Genomic DNA, 20,587 nt, shown 5'->3' with positions numbered 1-20,587 from the left:
CCCAAATACCTCCAGCTGGGCTATTCAGGGTTATCCTTAGTGATCCCCCATGTCAGTGCATCTTTTGGGGGGTGTCAGGCTGATTTCCCCAAATCTGACCGCACTTTTCGCTTGTTTGAGATTCGCCAGGATGCGTTTTCGCATCCTTTTCGAAATTAATAGGGCGAAAAGCGGCTGCCCGCACGGAAAGTGTTTTCGCCAAAAACACGCGATGAGGACGGAAAGTCCAGCAGGCGAAAAGTCCGTGACTTTTCGCCTGCAATTAAATACGGGCCTTAATCGGCTGGGCAGGAGAGAAGCATCTTGGATTGTTACTCTGTATACGTTATACACAAATGGGTTAAAACGAAGGTTATGAGATTACCCCGTTTTTTACTACATCCTCGCTGCTTTGTCTCCAGCAATTTGGTGACACGTGTGAGTGTTGCTAATGTTGTATGTTGTCATGTCCTTAATTAGCGAAGGATTCTGTATAAAACTCCATATTAAAAATATTCAGTAATTTTATGATAAGGAATACTATTCTATTGTAGCATGATGAAAGTCACTGTACCTTGTGTAATATGCTGATAAAACTCCATGTAATGCTGCCATTCCTTCTGTTTTTATGCTTTCTATATATGTGTATGTAGCACATTGTTTTATTACTAATGCTTCTTTATTCATGTGATTTCATGTAATTGTGATATAACAGACTAGCATCTGATTAGTTCACACAGATGAATTAGTAAATTTGTGATTGGACGGTACATGTATCTGTGACCTATAAATAAGGTCTCTGGATGACGCCATGCCAGCCCTCTGACGAAGTCCATGTTACGAAACGCATAAGGTCGTGGCTTGGCGTGGTGACGTTCCTGGTCTCTGAGACTCTGTGGAGGAACTTGGGACCTCATTCAGAGGCGGTGGTTAGATGCAAGCGGTCGCTCTGAATAAGGGCAGCCGCTTGCATCTTGTAGTGCCGTCTCTTGGTCGATCGCTAAGCTGTGGGTTACCACCCACAGCTCTAGCGACCGACCAGGGTGATGGTCACGATGGTCAAGACCATCGCGACCATCGGGGCTTGCGACGAGACCCTAAGGTTGGGTCTCGGCAATCGCAAGCCCCAGGGAGATTCCTGCTCTGATCGAGCAGAAAGCTCCCCACTGACATCACTGCTGATGTCAGTGGGACCGCCCCCAAACGGCAGGCGTTCCTTCGGGAACGCCTCCGTTTGGCCGGCCACGCCCCCTGCCCACCTCCCAAACGGGGCGAGCTGTCACTCACCATCGACAGCTCGCCCCCTTTGGTGCGAGTCCCTAGCGACGGAGCGCCCGTCGCTAGCCGGGTCTCGCGCATGCGCACGTCGGAGCCGGCTCCGACGTGCGCATGCCCAGTGGGGGAACATCGACCCGGTTGCGAGCTATCAATGCTTGCGACCGGGTCTGAATGACCCCCTTGGTGCTTTGCTGGGGAAATCCATTATAGTTGTTCACCTGCAGTGGAATAACCGCCATTGTTGGTACGCATGCTATTTCTCACTGCCTGATGTGATTGCTAAAATAAAAATGTTATACTTTTCATGCACTATGTGGTGCCCCCTTTATTCAGTTTTATATATATATATATATATATATATATTTATATAATACATACACACACATATAGAATTATAAACACACATATATAAATATATATACACAAACACACACATACATATGTCACACATACACTTACCTTGCAGCAGCTGCAGGTTGTAGACCTGTGATGAGGGTGGGACATGGCAGGCCCCTCCCCCTAGCAACAAATTGCCACGAATCGCAGGTCACTAGGAGGTGACGGAGCCAAATGATGCGATTGTAATGGAATCACGTCGTATTGGCTCCTCCTCCTCCCAATTGACCCGCAAATTGTGGCATTTTGCCACGAGAAGATGGGGCTTAAGGAGATGGTGCCTGCTCTCCAGTCTGTCAGGGGGGGGTTCTGGGTACTCAGAAACCCCCCCTGATTGCGCTAGTGTAGCTCGCTCCTATCATGCAGCAGTTACAGAGAATATGTCAGTCGTTCACATCAGTCCCTGTTCCAGTGGAGCTTACAATCAGTGGTCTGCGCATGTGTCACAGCCACATTGCTCACGTGTGGTGAATGAATTGCGCTCGCTCTGAGGATTTACTTGTAATTGATTTATGGGAAGAGACCATTTTGTGGGTTATGGGGAGTTCTGGGCAAAACTCGGGCGTGTCGGGGGGGTTTCCTGGGCGTGTACTAGCCAGCATCTGCCATCGTGCACGCAGAGAACAAAGCCTCAGGGCCTAAGTTACCGTGGCCATTCTGAGTGACTATAGACGCAAGTGCCAGATGGCCCGGTCCGGCTGCCTACCCTGGCCGAGCAACTCTGCCTCCCGGCACTCTGCTTGGCCGGGACACTGAAAGACAGGGGCGTGCATCAAGGCCATACCCTTGTGAATCACGGCACTCCCCCGTTACGTGTGGCCACACCCCTTTTGCTTCAAGGCCATTCTCCTTTTCCGGGCACGCACATTAGTGGGACTGCCAGGGCTGCTGAGTAGGGATGGCCTTCGGTATGGTTACCATCGATGGCAAAATAGCTAAAGGCCATCAATGGCAACCAACTATGCAATGGATGACCATCGATGGTTTCTCCAAAAGATGGTTATCCTTGTTCTATGACTGACTGACTTCGTGGGTGCTAGGGGGGGCGGAGCTATGCTCCATGCCCTGACATCATGTAAAAAGAAAAAACTATTCGGTTATGTTCTTCCATCGATGGAGGGAGACCATCTGGTTCTCCCTCATCGATTGGAAAAGCATTCGACATCGGCCATAAACCATCGATGATAATCCTCAATGGCTGATGGCCATCCCTACCGCTGAGCAGCCCCAGTCCGTCCCTGGACTCAGTTAAGGAGTCGATGTTTTCAGGATCTTGACAGCCCCTAGAGACTGTGGTTATCAGTTAGCCTGCGCTGCGGTGGTCAGAGCTGGTAACACCGCAGATCGCCTGTTGAGAATACACACAGCCCTGCTCTGATTCATCACAGTCATGCAGATGGATTCAAGGGATAAGGAATGAAGCAGTGGAAACAATGTTTAAGGAAGGTGAAATGAGAAAGCCGGCTGGGAGTCTGGCGGGCCTGGTCTGCAAACGCCAAGTATGGATGGAGATGCAGAAGAATCCTGGTGACAGGCAGCTGCGAGCAGACTGAGCAATCTAGCTCCCTCTCTCCAGGTGTCTGATCCCGGAGCCTGAGCACTAACACAAACAATGACACACTGCAGCCCCCACGAGTGCGAAGGGCACAATTAGCGCACCGGCTGAGGCCGATCCAAGCATAACACAAATCTGTCAAACCAAGTGTCCATCTGATGTTCCCACTTGTACGCAAGGACAAACCAACACCCTTTAGTAAGCGGCACTATGGAAAGGAAAACATCATAATTCCCACACGAGGCTCCAGAGACACAGTCGGCCCTCAGCAGGGGTATCATGGACACAAGCAAACATACAAGTTGTAATCATGTCCCCCGACACACGCATGATCTTCCATTTGAAAGGGTATTAAGTCATCAAAGAGCACTTTGTAACTGGGAAAGGCAGAGAAGCTGGAGCGTTCCTGAAGCCATGGAAATCACCGTGACTTAATCCTCTCTAAGTGATATTTTCTCTGCAGACAGCATTGTCTGTCATTAAAGAAAACATCGCAGGAACGACTTGCTGAATGCAAAGTGCTGTATACAGGACGGACATAGAGGTGGAGCCAGAGTTATCCCACATTAATAGCTCATCCCGCCCCGGGATAGTTATTATTTCTGAAAGCACACGCTTAGCAGAACTCCTCGGCGTAATTAAGCTGGTTTAAGATAAGCTGAACTCCTTTTGGGATAACAACAGCTACATCTGTCATGTCCAATAATGTGAAACATACATCATGACTGCGTCCCTGTCCCATGCAGGAAATCACACAAGTGGACAGGTCACTGCCTCCCACAAGATTGCCACACGTGTCTCCTGAAATAGTCTGTGCTGCTGTAAGCAATATGATGATCTAATTGGCTGAAGACTGTTCTGTCCCCCCACGACCGATTCACAACAGGAGACGCCGGGATAAGCAGGAGCTGATGATTGCCAGCTTGGATGAAAGAGCATGTAGAGGACATGTTACACGCATGTCACATGCCAGGATGAGACCCTAGTAGGCTTTGAACTCTATTGGGCAACCGAGTAAGGATGTCACTGGTGCCATTTGGAGCTGAAAGACAGATTTTGGTAAATGAACCTAGTGACACATCCCAGCTCAGTTGTCACCAGAGATATGTAATTATGGGTCTATTTACTAAGCCTTGGATGGATAAAAAGTAAACGGAGCTAAGGTCCCAAACAATTAGCTAATAACTGCCACGTCACGGGGTGTGTTTGAAACATGACAGGAGCTGTTTGGCTGGGACTTTATCTCCATCCAAGGCTTAGTAAATAGACCCCAAAGTGATGTCCCACTGGCTGGATATCCAGATGAGCAGTATACACTGGTAACACAGAGCACAGGGAGTCCATGGTAATTGGCTGTTCTCTCCCTTTTGAATGTTATGTTTAGAACATGAAATAAAGCTCTAAGAACAAAAAGCAATGGGCAAAAAAGTGGGTGTTATTTTTGCATACCCAGTAAAATCAGTGTAAGACCAGTAACAGAATCGGTATGAAATACCACTGGCCGGTTCAATTCCCGGCAGCGGCAGCCCGACAGCGCTGGAAATCCTGATCGTCCCTAGGTAAGTACTAACTAACCTAACCTACCCCCCTAACCCTAACTGTCCCTTAGGGGTGCCTAACCCTAATCCCCCCTCTAAGTGCCTAACCCTAACGCCCCCCTTCCCCGTTGCCTAATCCTAAATCCCCCAGGGGGGTGCCTAACCCTAACCTCCCCCCGGGGGTGCCTAACCCTCCCTCCCCCTAGCCTAACCCTAACCCTCCCGGGGGGGTGCCTGACCCTAAGTCCCCCCTGGGAGCCCTAAACCTAACCCTCCCCCCGCTCGCGGCGCCTGGCATCCCTTCGATCAGATGCCAGGCGCCGGTCTCCCGGTGTCGGGAAATGAGCGGCGTCTACATCTAGACGCCGGGCATTTCACCCTCACCGGGATATACCAGTTGGGAAGCAGGCTGTCGGTAAAATGTCAGCCGGCTTCCCGATTGCATCCCGTAACAGAGCGATCATCAAACACAGCACAGCACCAAGTACAGTACTTTATATTAAGAGTAATTTATACAGCGCCTACACATTATGCATCGCTTTACAGTCAATATTTTATTTTATTTCTTCATAAGGACCTCAGAACTGTGAGGCAGCGAAGAGGACACTGTGCCACCCAGCAACCCAAACTAATATGCACCTATCTGTGCAGTACCCATGATCGTGTGACAGGTATACTGTACCTTGCAGGCTTCATTCACACTGGCAGTATAGCATGCACGCCCATACAATATGATGCCCTGTATACAATGCAGAGCCCCAACATCTGATCAGCAATGTTCCTCCTAAAGCCGATGACCCAGCAAATGCCCACCATCGCCAGTCTTGTGCACAATGATGATGAATTCTCACATTCGCTGCCTAGGTGCACGGTAAGTACGGCAAGAGGGCACCACACTATGGGGCAGATGTACTAAGCTCTGGAAAGTGATAAAGTGCAGGGTGATAAACTTCTAACCGATCAGCTCCTAACTGTCATTTTTCAAACACAGCCTATAACATGACAGTTAGGAGCTGAGTGGCTGGTAGTTTATCATGTTCCGGAGCTTAGTACATCTCCCCCCATATATATCCAGACACCCTGCACGCTCCAGCTTACTAGTCCTCCACTCTGGGACAGCAAGCGCAAAGATAGGGCAGGAAACGGGGGTGTATGCGCAGCGGGATCTATTATGCATGCAACCCAGCACGTAAATTGCTTTTGCCAGTCATACCCTCTCCAATGCCAGACACATATTGTACATGGATACCCACTGTAAGCCATGTACTCAGGGGCGTTTTAAGAGAGGAGGGGGCCCGCGTGCAGCCTCCGTTTGGACCCCCTCCTCTCTGACTGTGGCTCAGCGGCACTAAGCGCTGTAGATTCTGGCTTCATGCCAGATATAGATTTATACATACATACATATCCAATTATACATATATATTGTATACACACACATACACATACATACATACATACATATATATATACATACATACATACACACACATACACACACATACACATACACACACACATACACACATACATACACATACACACACATACATACATACATATATATTGTATACACACACATACACACACATACACACACACATACATACACATACATATATATACATACATATATATATACATACATACACACACATACATACATACATACATATATATACATACATACATACATATATATATACATACATACACACACATACATACATACATACACACACATACATACATACATACATACACATACATACATCTGCTTACTTCTGGTTTCAGAGGCAGCAGCACATCAGAAGTTTGATCTGCGTGATTTGCGGGTCTTTGAAGGGGGCGGAGCCAAATGACAGGAGGGGCGGGGCTTAATCATGGGCCACGTCAGTCAGCTCCTAAAAGAGAAAAAAAAACGGTTCATCTGGGGTATGTGACCGGGGACAGTGTGTGACATAGGGGGCGGTCGTCTGGGGGCCCCCTGTCTATAGTCCGGCCCTGCTGACAGCATTGTATCCCCGGTAGAAAACTATGTGGGCTACTGTCAGACATGGAGGGAGCACAGCAGCTATTGGAGATATTTGTATTCCCTCCATGGTACATCCGGGGGATACATAATATATGGGGGTATCCCTCCATGGTACATCCGGGGGATACATAATATATGGGGGTATCCCTCCATGGTACATCCGGGGGATACATAATATATGGGGGTATCCAGTGCCAGATTAAGGTCCACGTGGGCCTGGAGCTGAAATTTATGAAGGGCCTGTTGTGTGTCACCGCAGGGGGTGTGTTCATTACTGCGGAGTTGTGACTAGTAGTGAGGTGTTTGACTTGTGCCATAGCGTTCGTCTAGCGCACAGGTTCTCAAACAGTCCTCAGGACCCTAAACAGTGCATGTTTTCCATGTCTCCTCACAGAATCAAAAGTGAAATAATTAGCTCCATCTGTGGATCTTTTAAAATGTGTCAGTGAGTAATGACTACACCTGTGCACCTGCTGGGTGACCTGGAAAACGTGACCTGTGTGGTGTCCTGAGGACCGAGTTTGAGAACCACTGGTCTAGCACCATGGATGACATATCTACCATCTACCTACAAACACTTCAATATCCTTACCATCTTCATTCACATGAAGCATGCACCATCTGTTATTTTATATAAAACAAAAAGAGCAGAAGAGGGTACCCGCAAATATTAAATATCTCTCAATTGTATCTACAGGGATCTAGAGCAGGTATAAGAGATATCTGTTACAGTCTCCCATTTAAGATCACAAAAGCCTTGATAAGATACTATGGGGGCTGCTTTATTGTCAAAGTTACCAAGCTACATAAATACCTTCTGAAGATGGAGTTAGCTAATGCAGCCTATGGGCGGAATTCAATTGATTACGCGGTCCGGATCTCCCGTCTAAAGTGACAGGAGATTGCGGGCCGCCATTCAATTGTTGCCGTTCGCGAAAAGTGATGTTTGGGCACCCAAACACGTTACTTTTCGCACATTTCAGCTCTCACCCCCCTGGTGCTGCGAGCTGAAATGTAGCGCTGGCAACTGATCGCGCCCGACAGGAGCAAGAATTGAATAGCTCCGTCGGGCGCATTGGGGGCTGGAATCAATTGAATTCCGCCCTATATGCTACAGTCCACAAAAAGTACAGAGAGAGAGACCTCTAGGATCCCTCTCAAGCATTCTCCACTCATGCATGCGCGGTCAACAGAACACACATGTGGAGTAGCGAGTCCACCTCCAGAAATTGAAAGTAAAGAGATCGCTTAAGCAACCACTTTACTTTTACACATTTCAGGGATGGCTCCTCTTAGAACCCCTGTCCCTACATATGACTCATACTGGCTGTACATAATTTCTCATTGCCGTAGTAAGCGTCGATAAGAAATTATAATTATTGGTTCTAAAACCCAATGCATTATATCCACATGTATGTATGTATGTATATATAAATTAAATACTTCGTGTTCACTCTAGGTCCGGCAGCAGGCAGGGCACCGAACCTAGAGCTAGGCCTTCGGCGCGCGCGCAACAGAATAGGCGGCGTCTCCAAAGAAAAGGGGGCGTGTCTTTATGACGCGTCCCCTTTTCGTGACTTCTGGGGGCATGCCCGGCACTTACAGACATGCCGGGCAGCCCCCAAGCGCATGCTCCCGGCATCCATTCACCGGTGGTGACCGCTTCGCCGCCGTATTGACCACCCGTGGGACACTGTGACCTGTGGGTGGAGACAGAACCCGCAGGCTGTCTCAGCGGGGCACTGCGCTGGGGGGCAGGGTGCTTTCTGCCCTTCAGAAATAGGGCAGGGCGCAGCGCCCCACTAAAACAGCCTAGCGGGAAAGCTAATACTGCATGTGAAACACAGGAAAAACAGTGTGCTGTCCCAAATGGCTCAACCCCAGATGCCCGCAACTACCTGCCATGTGTGAAGAAGTGAAAAACACTGATGTACCCAACCTCTATATATATATATATATATATATATATATATATATACACACACACACACATATATACACACATATATACACACACACACACACGCAGTTTGTATTATATATGTATATATATATATATATATATATATATACACACACAGTATATAATATATATACATATATATAGGGGTGTGCACCGGCCACTTTTCGTGTTTTGTGTTTTGGTTTTGTATCTGGATCTTTCTTCGTGTTTTGGATCTGGATTGGTTTTGCCAAAACCACCCTTCCGTGTTTTGGGTTCTGGGTTTTGTGTTTTGGATCTGTATTTTTTTGAAAAAAAGCATAAAAACAGCTAAAATCACAGAATTTGTAGGTTTTTCTGCTCCTATGCTATTATTAACCTCAATAACCTTAATTTCCACTCATTTCCAGTCTATTCTGAACAACTCACACCTCACAATAGTGTTTTTATGTCCAAAAGGTTGCACCGAGGTAGCTGGATGACTATGCTAAGCGACACGAGTGGGCGGCACAAACACGTGACCCATCTAGGCGTGAAACTGCAGTGGCAGACAGGATGGCAGTTTGAAAAACTAGGCCCCAAACTGTACATAATGCAAAGAAAAAAAAGAGGTGCAAGAAGGAATTGTCCTTGGGCCCTCCCACCCACCCTTATGTTGTATAAACAGGACATGCACACTTTAACAAACCAATCATTTCAGCGCCAGGGTCTGCCACACAACTGTGGCTGAAATGATTGGTTCGTTTGGGCCCCCACAAAACAAGCTGGCAATTAATGTGTCCCTGCACAAACTGGCTCTATGGAGGCAAGATGTCATCCTCATCCTCCTCATCCACCGATTCCTCACCCTCTTCAGTGTGTACATCCTCATCCTCACAAAGTATTAACTCGTCCCCACTTGAATCCACCACCACAGGTCCCTCTGTACCTTCTGGAGGCTGGTCTCCCTGGAAGAGCTGATAATTCATTTTGATGAACATCATCTTCTCCACATTCTGTGGAAGCAACCTCCTACGCCTTTCGCTGACAAGGTTCCCGGCTGCACTAAACACTCTTTCGGAGTACACACTGGAGGGGGGGCAACTCAGGTAAAATAGAGCCAGTTTGTACAGGGGCCTCCAAATTGCCTCTTTTTCCTGCCAGTACAGGTATGGACTGTCTGCCATGCCTACTTGGATGCTGTCACCGATGTAATCCTCCACCATTCTGTCAATGGTGACAGTATCATATGCAGTGACAGTAGACATGTCAGAAATTGTTGCCAGGTCCTTCAGTCCGGACCAGATGTCCAAACTTGGTCCTGCCTGCCCTGCATCACCGCCAGCGGGTTGCTTAGGATACCTAAGTTTTTTCCTGGCAGCCCCAGTTGCAGGAGAAAATGAAGAAGGAGCCGTTGACGTGTCACGTTCCGCTTCAGCTGACAGTGTGTTCACCAGCAGGTCTTTGCACCTCTGCAGGCTTGTGTCGGCCGGAAAGAGAGACACCACATAGGCTTTAAACCTAGGATCGAGCACGGTGGCCAAAACGTAGTGGTCTGATTTCAACAGATTGACCACCCTGGAATCCTGGCAAAGCGAATGAAGGGCTTCATCCACAAGTCCCACATGCCGAGCGGAATCGCTCCGTCTTCGCTCCTCCTTCACTTTCTCCAGCTGCTTCTGCAAAAGCCTGATGAGGGGAATGACCTGACTCAAGCTGGCAGTGTCTGAACTGACTTCACGTGTGGCAAGTTCGAAGGGCTGGAGAACCTTGCACAACACGGAAATCATTCTCCACTGCGCTTGAGTCAGGTGCATACCCCCTCCTTTGCCTATGTCATAGGTGGATGTATAGGCTTGTATGGCCTTTTGCTGCTCCTCCATCCTCTGAAGCATATAGAGGGTTGAGTTCCACCGCGTCACAACCTCTTGCTTCAGGTGATGGCGGGGCAGGTTCAAGAGTGTTTGCTGGCGCTCCAGTCTTCGGCACGCAGTCGCTGAATGGCGAAAGTGGCCAGAAATTTTTCGGGCCACCCAAAGCGTCTCCTGCACGCCCCTGTCGCTTTTCAGAAAATTCTGCACCACCAAGTTTATTGTGTGAGCAAAACATGGGACGTGCTGGAATTTGCCCAGATGTAATGCCCGCACAATATTGGTGGCGTTGTCAGATATCACAAATCCCCAGGAGAGTCTAAGTGGGGTAAGCCACTGGGCGATGATTTCCCTCAGTTTCTCTAAGAGGTTGTCGGCGGTGTGCCTCTTACTGAAACCGGTGATACACAGCGTAGCCTGCCTTGTAACGAGCTGGCGTTTCTGAGATGCTGCTACTGGTGACGCTGCTGTAGTTGCTGCGTAAGGTGATACATCTACCCAGTGGGCTGTCACAGTCATATAGTCCTTAGTCTGCCCTGTTCCACTTGTCCACATGTCCGTGGTTAAGTGGACATTGTGTACAACGGCATTTTTCAGGACACTGAGGACACTTTTTCTGACGTTTCTGTACAGTCTCGGTATCGCCTGCCTAGTGAAGTGGAATCTAGACGGGATTTGGAACCGGGGACACACTACCTCCATCAATTGTCTAAATCCCACTGCACTAATGGCGGATACCGGACGCACGTCTAACACCAACATAGCAGTCAAGGCCTCAGTTATACGTTTTGCTTCAGGATGACTGCTGTCGTACTTCATCCTCCTCGCTAAGGACTGTTGGAGGGTCAATTGTTTAGTAAAAGTAGTGGTGTTCCTACTTCCTCTCTGGGATGATGAACGACTCCCAGCAGCAGCAACAGCAGCAGCGGCAGCAGTAGGCGTAGCAATGCAGGATCCTCCAGAGGAATCCCGGATAGGAGAGTCAGTCATGCCAGTGACATGGCCTGCAGGACTACTTCCGATCCTGACTAAGGAGGAAATTGACGAGGAGGGAGTTGACGGTGTGGTTTGCAGGCGCTTGGATACAACAGGACAACGGGATTTAGGTGTCCCTGGACTGCTTACGGTCTTAGCCAAAGTTTCTGAACTTGACAGTAACTTTTTATGAACGCGCTGCAGGTGCCGTATAAGGGAGGATGTTCCTAGGTGGTTGACGTCCCTACCCCTACTTATTTCACCTTTACATATGGTACATATGGCAAGACAGTTGTTGTCCGGATTTGGATAGAAATATTGCCAGACCAAAGAGGTGGAATGTTTGGTCTTCTGCCCAGGCATGACCGTGATGGGCTTTTTCATCCCACGGACAACAACTGTCTCCCCCGGAGCCTGATTTAAACAAACCACATCACCATCAGAATCCTCCTCGCCAACTTCCTCCTCAGCGCCAGCTACACCAGTATCCTCATCCTGTTGTACTTCAACAGTGACATCTTCAATTTGCATATCAGCAAGTGGACTGTGGGTGCTCCTTTCAGCACTTGCAGGGGGCGTGCAAATGGTGGAAAGAGCCACCTCTTCCCGTCCAGTGCTGGGAAGGTCAGGCATCGCAACCACCACCACACTTGGACTCTCCTTGGGGATTTGTGATATCTTCTTAGAAAGCACAGTTCTTCGCTGTGCTTTTGCCAGCTTAACTCTTTTGATTTTTTTAGTGGGAGGAGGGCTTCCATCGTCATGTGAAGCTGAACCACTAGTCATGAACATACTAGGGATCGACCTTAGCCGTTCCTTGCCACTCCGTGTCGTAAATGGCATATTGGCAAGTTTACGTTTCTCTTCAGCTGATTTAAATGTCTTTTTCAAGGTCATTTTCCTGAACTTTGCCATTTGGGATTGTATGTGCCCTCTACTATGACATTGGGCATCGGCCTTGGCAGACGACGTTGATGGCATGTTATCGTCTATGTCATGACTAGTGGCAGCAGCTTCAGCACTAGGAGGAAGTGGTTCTTGATCTTTCTCTATTTTATTTTTATCGGAGAAAGTTTGGTCCTCCATTTATGTTATATCGATTTGATATATACGTGCGGCTAAACACAGAAAAGAATTTTTTTTTTGGTTTGGACTGGAGTGTACTTTGTGGGTTACAGCACCCTTTAACGGTCAAGCCAGCCGGCCCTTTACTTATGACACAGGCGCACGCTTGGCACTACTTTGTTGATGCACGTGCGGCTACTGCGCACACAATTCACAAACACAGAAAATAATTTTTTTTTGGTTTGGACTGGAGTGTACTTTCGGGGGTTACAGCACCCTTTAACGGTCAAGCCAGCCGGCCCTTTACTTATGACACAGGCGCACGCTTGGCACTACTTTGTTGATGCACGTGCGGCTACTGCGCACACAATTCACAAACACAGAAAATAATTTTTTTTTGGTTTGGACTGGAGTGTACTTTCGGGGGTTACAGCACCCTTAACGGTCAAGCCAGCCGGCCCTTTACTTATGACACAGGCGCACGCTTGGCACTACTTTGTTGATGCACGTGCGGCTACTGCGCACACAATTCACAAACACAGAAAATAATTTTTTTTTGGTTTGGACTGGAGTGTACTTTCGGGGGTTACAGCACCCTTTAACGGTCAAGCCAGCCGGCCCTTTACTTATGACACAGGCGCACGCTTGGCACTACTTTGTTGATGCACGTGCGGCTACTGCGCACACAATTCACAAACACAGAAAATAATTTTTTTTTGGTTTGGACTGGAGTGTACTTTCGGGGGTTACAGCACCCTTTAACGGTCAAGCCAGCCGGCCCTTTACTTATGACACAGGCGCACGCTTGGCACTACTTTGTTGATGCACATGCGGCTACTGCGCACACAATTCACAAACACAGAAAATAATTTTTTTTTGGTTTGGACTGGAGTGTACTTTCGGGGGTTACAGCACCCTTAACGGTCAAGCCAGCCGGCCCTTTACTTATGACACAGGCGCACGCTTGGCACTACTTTGTTGATGCACGTGCGGCTACTGCGCACACAATTCACAAACACAGAAAATAATTTTTTTTTGGTTTGGACTGGAGTGTACTTTCGGGGGTTACAGCACCCTTTAACGGTCAAGCCAGCCGGCCCTTTACTTATGACACAGGCGCACGCTTGGCACTACTTTGTTGATGCACATGCGGCTACTGCGCACACAATTCACAAACACAGAAAATAATTTTTTTTTGGTTTGGACTGGAGTGTACTTTCGGGGGTTACAGCACCCTTAACGGTCAAGCCAGCCGGCCCTTTACTTATGACACAGGCGCACGCTTGGCACTACTTTGTTGATGCACGTGCGGCTACTGCGCACACAATTCACAAACACAGAAAATAATTTTTTTTTGGTTTGGACTGGAGTGTACTTTCGGGGGTTACAGCACCCTTTAACGGTCAAGCCAGCCGGCCCTTTACTTATGACACAGGCGCACGCTTGGCACTACTTTGTTGATGCACGTGCGGCTACTGCGCACACAATTCACAAACACAGAAAATAATTTTTTTTTGGTTTGGACTGGAGTGTACTTTCGGGGGTTACAGCACCCTTTAACGGTCAAGCCAGCCGGCCCTTTACTTATGACACAGGTGCACGCTTGGCACTACTTTGTTGATGCACGTGCGGCTACTGCGCACACAATTCACAAACACAGAAAATAATTTTTTTTTTGGTTTGGACTGGAGTGTACTTTCGGGGGTTACAGCACCCTTAACGGTCAAGCCAGCCGGCCCTTTACTTATGACACAGGCGCACGCTTGGCACTACTTTGTTGATGCACGTGCGGCTACTGCGCACACAATTCACAAACACAGAAAATAATTTTTTTTTTGGTTTGGACTGGAGTGTACTTTCGGGGGTTACAGCACCCTTAACGGTCAAGCCAACCGGCCCTTTACTTATGACACAGGCGCACGCTTGGCACTACTTTGTTGATGCACGTGCGGCTACTGCGCACACAATTCACAAACACAGAAAATAATTTTTTTTTGGTTTGGACTGGAGTGTACTTTCGGGGGTTACAGCACCCTTTAACGGTCAAGCCAGCCGGCCCTTTACTTATGACACAGGCGCACGCTTGGCACTACTTTGTTGATGCACGTGCGGCTACTGCGCACACAATTCACAAACACAGAAAATATATTATTTTTTTAGCACTTGGGGGGAGCACCCCTGATGGACAGAGCACCCCCTGGACAACACTACAGCACTCCTTTAGGACTGGGACACTGCACAGGACTTTGGAGTGGACACAGCCCCTATGGAGAACTGACTGCACAACACAGTCCAGCCAGCCCCTATGGACTTTGAAGTAGTGGACACAGCCCCTATTAACAACAGCAGCACAGCACAACACAGCCAGCCCCTATGGACTTTGAAGTAGTGGACAACAGCAGCACTACACTACACTACACTACACAGCCCTAACTCCCACCCTCCCTCTTCACTGTCCACAGCCGAGTGAGAAAATGGCGCCGACGCGGGTACCTTATATAGGATCCAAAACCCGCGAGACTCGGAAGGCGGGATGATGATGTTTTGCCTCGATTTCAGATCCGAGTCAGGCGGGAAAAGTCGAGCCTGACTCGGATCTGCCTCGGATCGGGGGGGCTCGGGGGGGTTCGGATTTCAGAAATCCGAACCCGCTCACCCCTACATATATAGTGTATATGTTTGTATATTATACTGTATATACAGTGTGTGTGTATATATATATATATATATATATATATATATATATATATATATATATTAGGGGTGTGCACCGGCCACTTTTCGTGTTTTGGTTTTGGATCTGGATCTTTCTTCGTGTTTTGGATCTGGATTGGTTTTGCCAAAACCACCCTTCCGTGTTTTGGGTTCTGGGTTTTGTGTTTTTGATCTGTATTTTTTTTAAAAAAAGCATAAAAACAGCTAAAATCACAGAATTTGTAGGTTTTTCTGCTCCTATGCTATTATTAACCTCAATAACCTTAATTTCCACTCATTTCCAGTCTATTCTGAACACCTCACACCTCACAATAGTGTTTTTATGTCCAAAAGGTTGCACCGAGGTAGCTGGATGACTATGCTAAGCGACACGAGTGGGCGGCACAAACACGTGACCCATCTAGGAGTGACACTGCAGTGGCAGACAGGATGGCAGTTAGAAAAACTAGGCCCCAAACTGTACATAATGCAAAGAAAAAAAAGAGGTGCAAGATGGAATTGTCCTTGGGCCCTCCCACCCACCCTTATGTTGTATAAACAGGACATGCACACTTTAACAAACCAATCATTTCAGCGCCAGGGTCTGCCACACAACTGTGGCTGAAATAATTGGTTCGTTTGGGCCCCCACAAAACAAGCTGGCAATTAATCTGTCCCTGCACAAACTGGCTCTACGGAGGCAAGATGTCATCCTCATCCTCCTCATCCACCGATTCCTCACCCTCTTCAGTGTGTACATCCTCATCCTCACAGAGTATTAATTCGTCCCTGCTGGAACCACAGGTCCCTCTGTACGTTCTGGAGGCTGGTCTCCCTGGAAGAGTTGAAAATTCATTTTATGAACATCATCTTCTCCACATTTTGTGGAAGCAACCTCCTACGCCTTTCGCTGACAAGGTTCCCGGCTGCACTAAACACTCTTTCGGAGTACACACTGGAGGGGGGGCAACTCAGGTAAAATAGAGCCAGTTTGTACAGGGACCTCCAAATTGCTTCTTTTTCCTGCCAGTACAGGTACGGACTGTCTGACATGCCTACTTGGATGCTGTCACCGATGTAATCCTTTAACAGACAGACGCACGCTTGTCGCTGCTGCTTTGAGGATGCAAGTGCGGCTACAGCCCACACAATTCACAAAGACAGAAAAAAGAAGAAGAATATTTTTATTGTTTGTGTAGCACACTTTGAGGGTGTCACCACCCTTTAACAGACAGACGCACGCTTGTCGCTGCTGCTTTGAGGATGCAAGTGCGGCTACAGCCCACACAATTCACAAAGACAGAAAAAAGAAGAAGAATATTTTTATTGTTTGTGTAGCACACTTTGAGGGTGTCACCACCCTTTAACAGACAGACGCACGCTTGTCGCTGCTGCTTTGAGGATGCAGGTGGAATCTAGACGGGATTTGGAACCGAGGACACACTACCTCCATCAATTGTCTAAATCCCACTGCACTAATGGCGGATACCGGACGCACGTCTAACACCAACATAGCAGTCAAGGCCTCAGTTATACGTTTTGCTTCAGGATGACTGCTGTCGTACTTCATCCTCATCGCTAGGGACTGTTGGAGGGTCAATTGTTTAGTAAAAGTAGTGATGTTCCTACTTCCTCTCTGGGATGATGAACAACTCCCAGCAGCAGCAACAGCACTAGGAGGAAGTGGTTCTTGATCTTTCCCTATTTTATTTTTATCGGAGAAAGTTTGGTCCTCCATTTATGTTATATTGATATATAATATACGTGCGGCTAAAGCGCACACAAACACAGAAAATATTTTTTTATTTTTGCTGGAGAGTAGTGCACTTTGTGGGTTACACCACCCTTTAAGAAATGAGCCAGCCGGCTCTTTACTTATGGGACACAGGCTCACGCTTGGCGCTGCTCCTTTGTTGATGCACGTGCAGCCACAGTGCACACAAGTCACAAACACAGAAAATATATATTTTTTTGGTTTGGAGTGTACTTTGGGGGTTACAGAACCCTTTAACGGTCAAGCCAGCCGGCCCTTTACTTATGACACAGGCGCACGCTTGGCACTACTTTGTTGATGCACGTGCGGCTACTGCGCACACAATTCACAAAAAATTATTTTTTTTTTGGTTTGGACTGGAGTGTACTTTCGGGGGTTACAGCACCCTTAACGGTCAAGCCAGCCGGCCCTTTACTTATGACACAGGCGCACGCTAGGCACTACTTTGTTGATGCACGTGCGGCTACTGCGCACACAATTCACAAACACAGAAAATAATTTTTTTTTTGGTTTGGACTGGAGTGTACTTTCGGGGGTTACAGCACCCTTTAACGGTCAAGCCAGCCGGCCCTTTACTTATGACACAGGCGCACGCTTGGCACTACTTTGTTGATGCACGTGCGGCTACTGCGCACACAATTCACAAACACAGAAAATATATTATTTTTTTAGCACTTGGGGGGAGCACCCCTGATGGACAGAGCACCCCCTGGACAACACTACAGCACCCCTTTAGGACTGGGACACTGCACAGGACTTTGGAGTGGACACAGCCCCTATGGAGAACTGACTGCACAACACAGTCCAGCCAGCCCCTATGGACTTTGAAGTAGTGGACACAGCCCCTATTAACAACAGCAGCACAGCACAACACAGCCAGCCCCTATGGACTTTGAAGTAGTGGACAACAGCAGCGCAGCGCAGCGCAGCGCAGCACAGCACAACACTACACTACACAGCCCTAACTCCCACCCTCCCTCTTCACTGTCCACAGCCGAGTGAGAAAATGGCGCCGACGCGGGTACCTTATATAGGATCCAAAACCCGCGAGACTCGGAAGGCGGGATGATGACGTTTTGCCTCGATTTCAGATCCGAGTCAGACGGGAAAAGTCGAGCCTGATTCGGATCGGACTCGGATCGGGGGGGCTCGGGGGGGTTCGGATTTCAGAAATCTGAACCCGCTCACCCCTAATATATTATATATATATGCACACAGTTTGTATACATGGTCTTTTTATTTACCATATATACACATATTATATATATTTATAAACTTATATATAATTTTTAAATATTTCATAATTTAATATTATGTATAGATATTTATATGATTGATATGCATTTACAGTATATCAATACATATCCTACTACACAGCAGCAGCCTGGCCAGAAGGACTGAACAGCAACTCACTTTTTGGGGGACTCAAAAGATCACATCTTACAGACAGTTGCTGCTGTCACGGAGTCTCCAGCCTTCATGAAGGAGCTGTGAGCCTGTGACTGAGGTGGTGGTCGGTGCACAGCCTAGGACGGGCTGCATGAGGAGGACACGGTGCGGTGGTGGCGGCGGGCGGCACCTATGTAACGTCACACGCTGTGACGTCACATGACGCGGAGGCTCCTCCGCTGCCACTTCTCTGTAAGCAGCGCTGGGAGGGCAAGACAAGCCCAGCCCTCCATTGTGCTGCCTTTATGTTTATGCACCGGCGGTCCGGTGTCACAGCCTCGGCGGCGACGGGGTGGGGGGGTGTTATGTGCGGCTGGGGGGAGGGCATGGTCGGCCCTCAGGCTGCTGTAGAAGGATATAAAAATTCCTTTCTACAGCAGCACACACATCAAAAGGCCGTGGGCCTATTCAGATGGTGGGCCTGGAGCTGTAGCTCCATCAGCCCCATTATTAATCCGGCCCTGGGGGTATCCCTCCATGGTACATCCGGGGGATACATTATATATGCGGGGATCCCTCCATGGTACATCCGGGGGATACATTATATATGCGGGTATCCCTCCATGGTACATCCGGGGGATACATTATATATGCGGGTACCCCTCCATGGTACATCTGGGGGATACATTATATATGCGGGTATCCCTCCATGGTACATCCGGGGGATATATTATATATGCAGGTATCCCTCCATGGTACATCTGGGGGATACATTATATATGCAGGTTTTCCCTCCATGGTACATCCGGGGGATATATAATATATGCGGGTATCCCCATCCCCGTAGCCTAACCCTAACCATCACTGGGGGGTGCCTAACCCTAATCTCACCCCGTGGTGCTCAAACCTAACCCCCCCCCATCCCCGGGGAAGCTGCAATACTTACTGGGGTCCAGCCGTTCGGGATTCCGGCGTTCGGGGTGTCGACGCCGGTATCCTGATCTCCTTCGGGATATCGGCTTCGGCATTTTGCCGGACGGCGGGATTCCAGTGTCGGCATTTTGGTGGCCGGCATCTGGCATCCCATGCACTACATCCCTCTATTTAGCAGATGGAATCCTGTTCACTGTCAAGGAATGTGAGTAGCGCATTATATATACTCTGTCTTGTATATCCTGCATGAATATTCGCTGCACATACTGTACATGCGTCTATGCAGAGTCACACACATTTTACACGTATAGATTATTGCACAGTTCAGGTGCAGGTTTACATGGTAATGACAACAACTTGCTTTTGGGCTCGTTTTCATTTGGATGCACCTCAGATGTACCAGTACACGCCCATCACATGTATGACACGCCTCTCAGATGTACCAGTACACGCCCATCACATGTATGACATGCCCCTCAGATGTACCAGTACATGCCCATCACATGTATGACACGCCCCTCAGATGTACCAGTACACGCCCATCACATGTATGACATGCCCCTCAGATGTACCAGTACACGCCCATCATATGTATGACACGCCCCTCAGATGTACCAGTACACGCCCATCACATGTATGACACGCCCCTCAGATGTACCAGTACACGCCCATCACATGTATGACACGCCCCTCAGATGTACCAGTACACGCCCACTTTTCCCGCCACGCTCATAGGCACTGCTTTCACAATCTCCCTGAAAAGCTTTTCAAAAGTAGGCAAGTATGCACTGAGATGTATACAGTAAGGGTCTTTGCATACATGTGGACATACGTTAGCTGTGTGTTTTTTGGAGATTTACCCTCATTGTGCTTCTAACAGTCCCTCGATGTGTACATTTTTTGCACTTTTGATTTGTCCGGAAGAATTTCCTCTGACTGCGATAGAGCATAGCGCAACACGTGCGCTCTTCATTATATTTTCATATTTCTATTGCTCGCTCAAATAGAGAAAGAATAAATATATTATCAACGTAACAAAATTCAATCATTTACAAAGTTCTGTGATATGAAGCCGGACAAACCACTCTAGAAATCAGGGATATAAAAAAAAAAAAATCTTATAAATTATATTTTCGAACACAATTATTTACTAAATATAATTTAACTAGAACAGGTTTTATAATAAA

This window comes from Taudactylus pleione, unplaced genomic scaffold, assembly GCF_031769625.1.
Source record: "Taudactylus pleione unplaced genomic scaffold, aTauple2 ptg000103l, whole genome shotgun sequence".
NCBI lineage: Eukaryota > Metazoa > Chordata > Amphibia > Anura > Myobatrachidae > Taudactylus > Taudactylus pleione.
Note: the sequence above shows the minus strand (reverse complement) of the source record.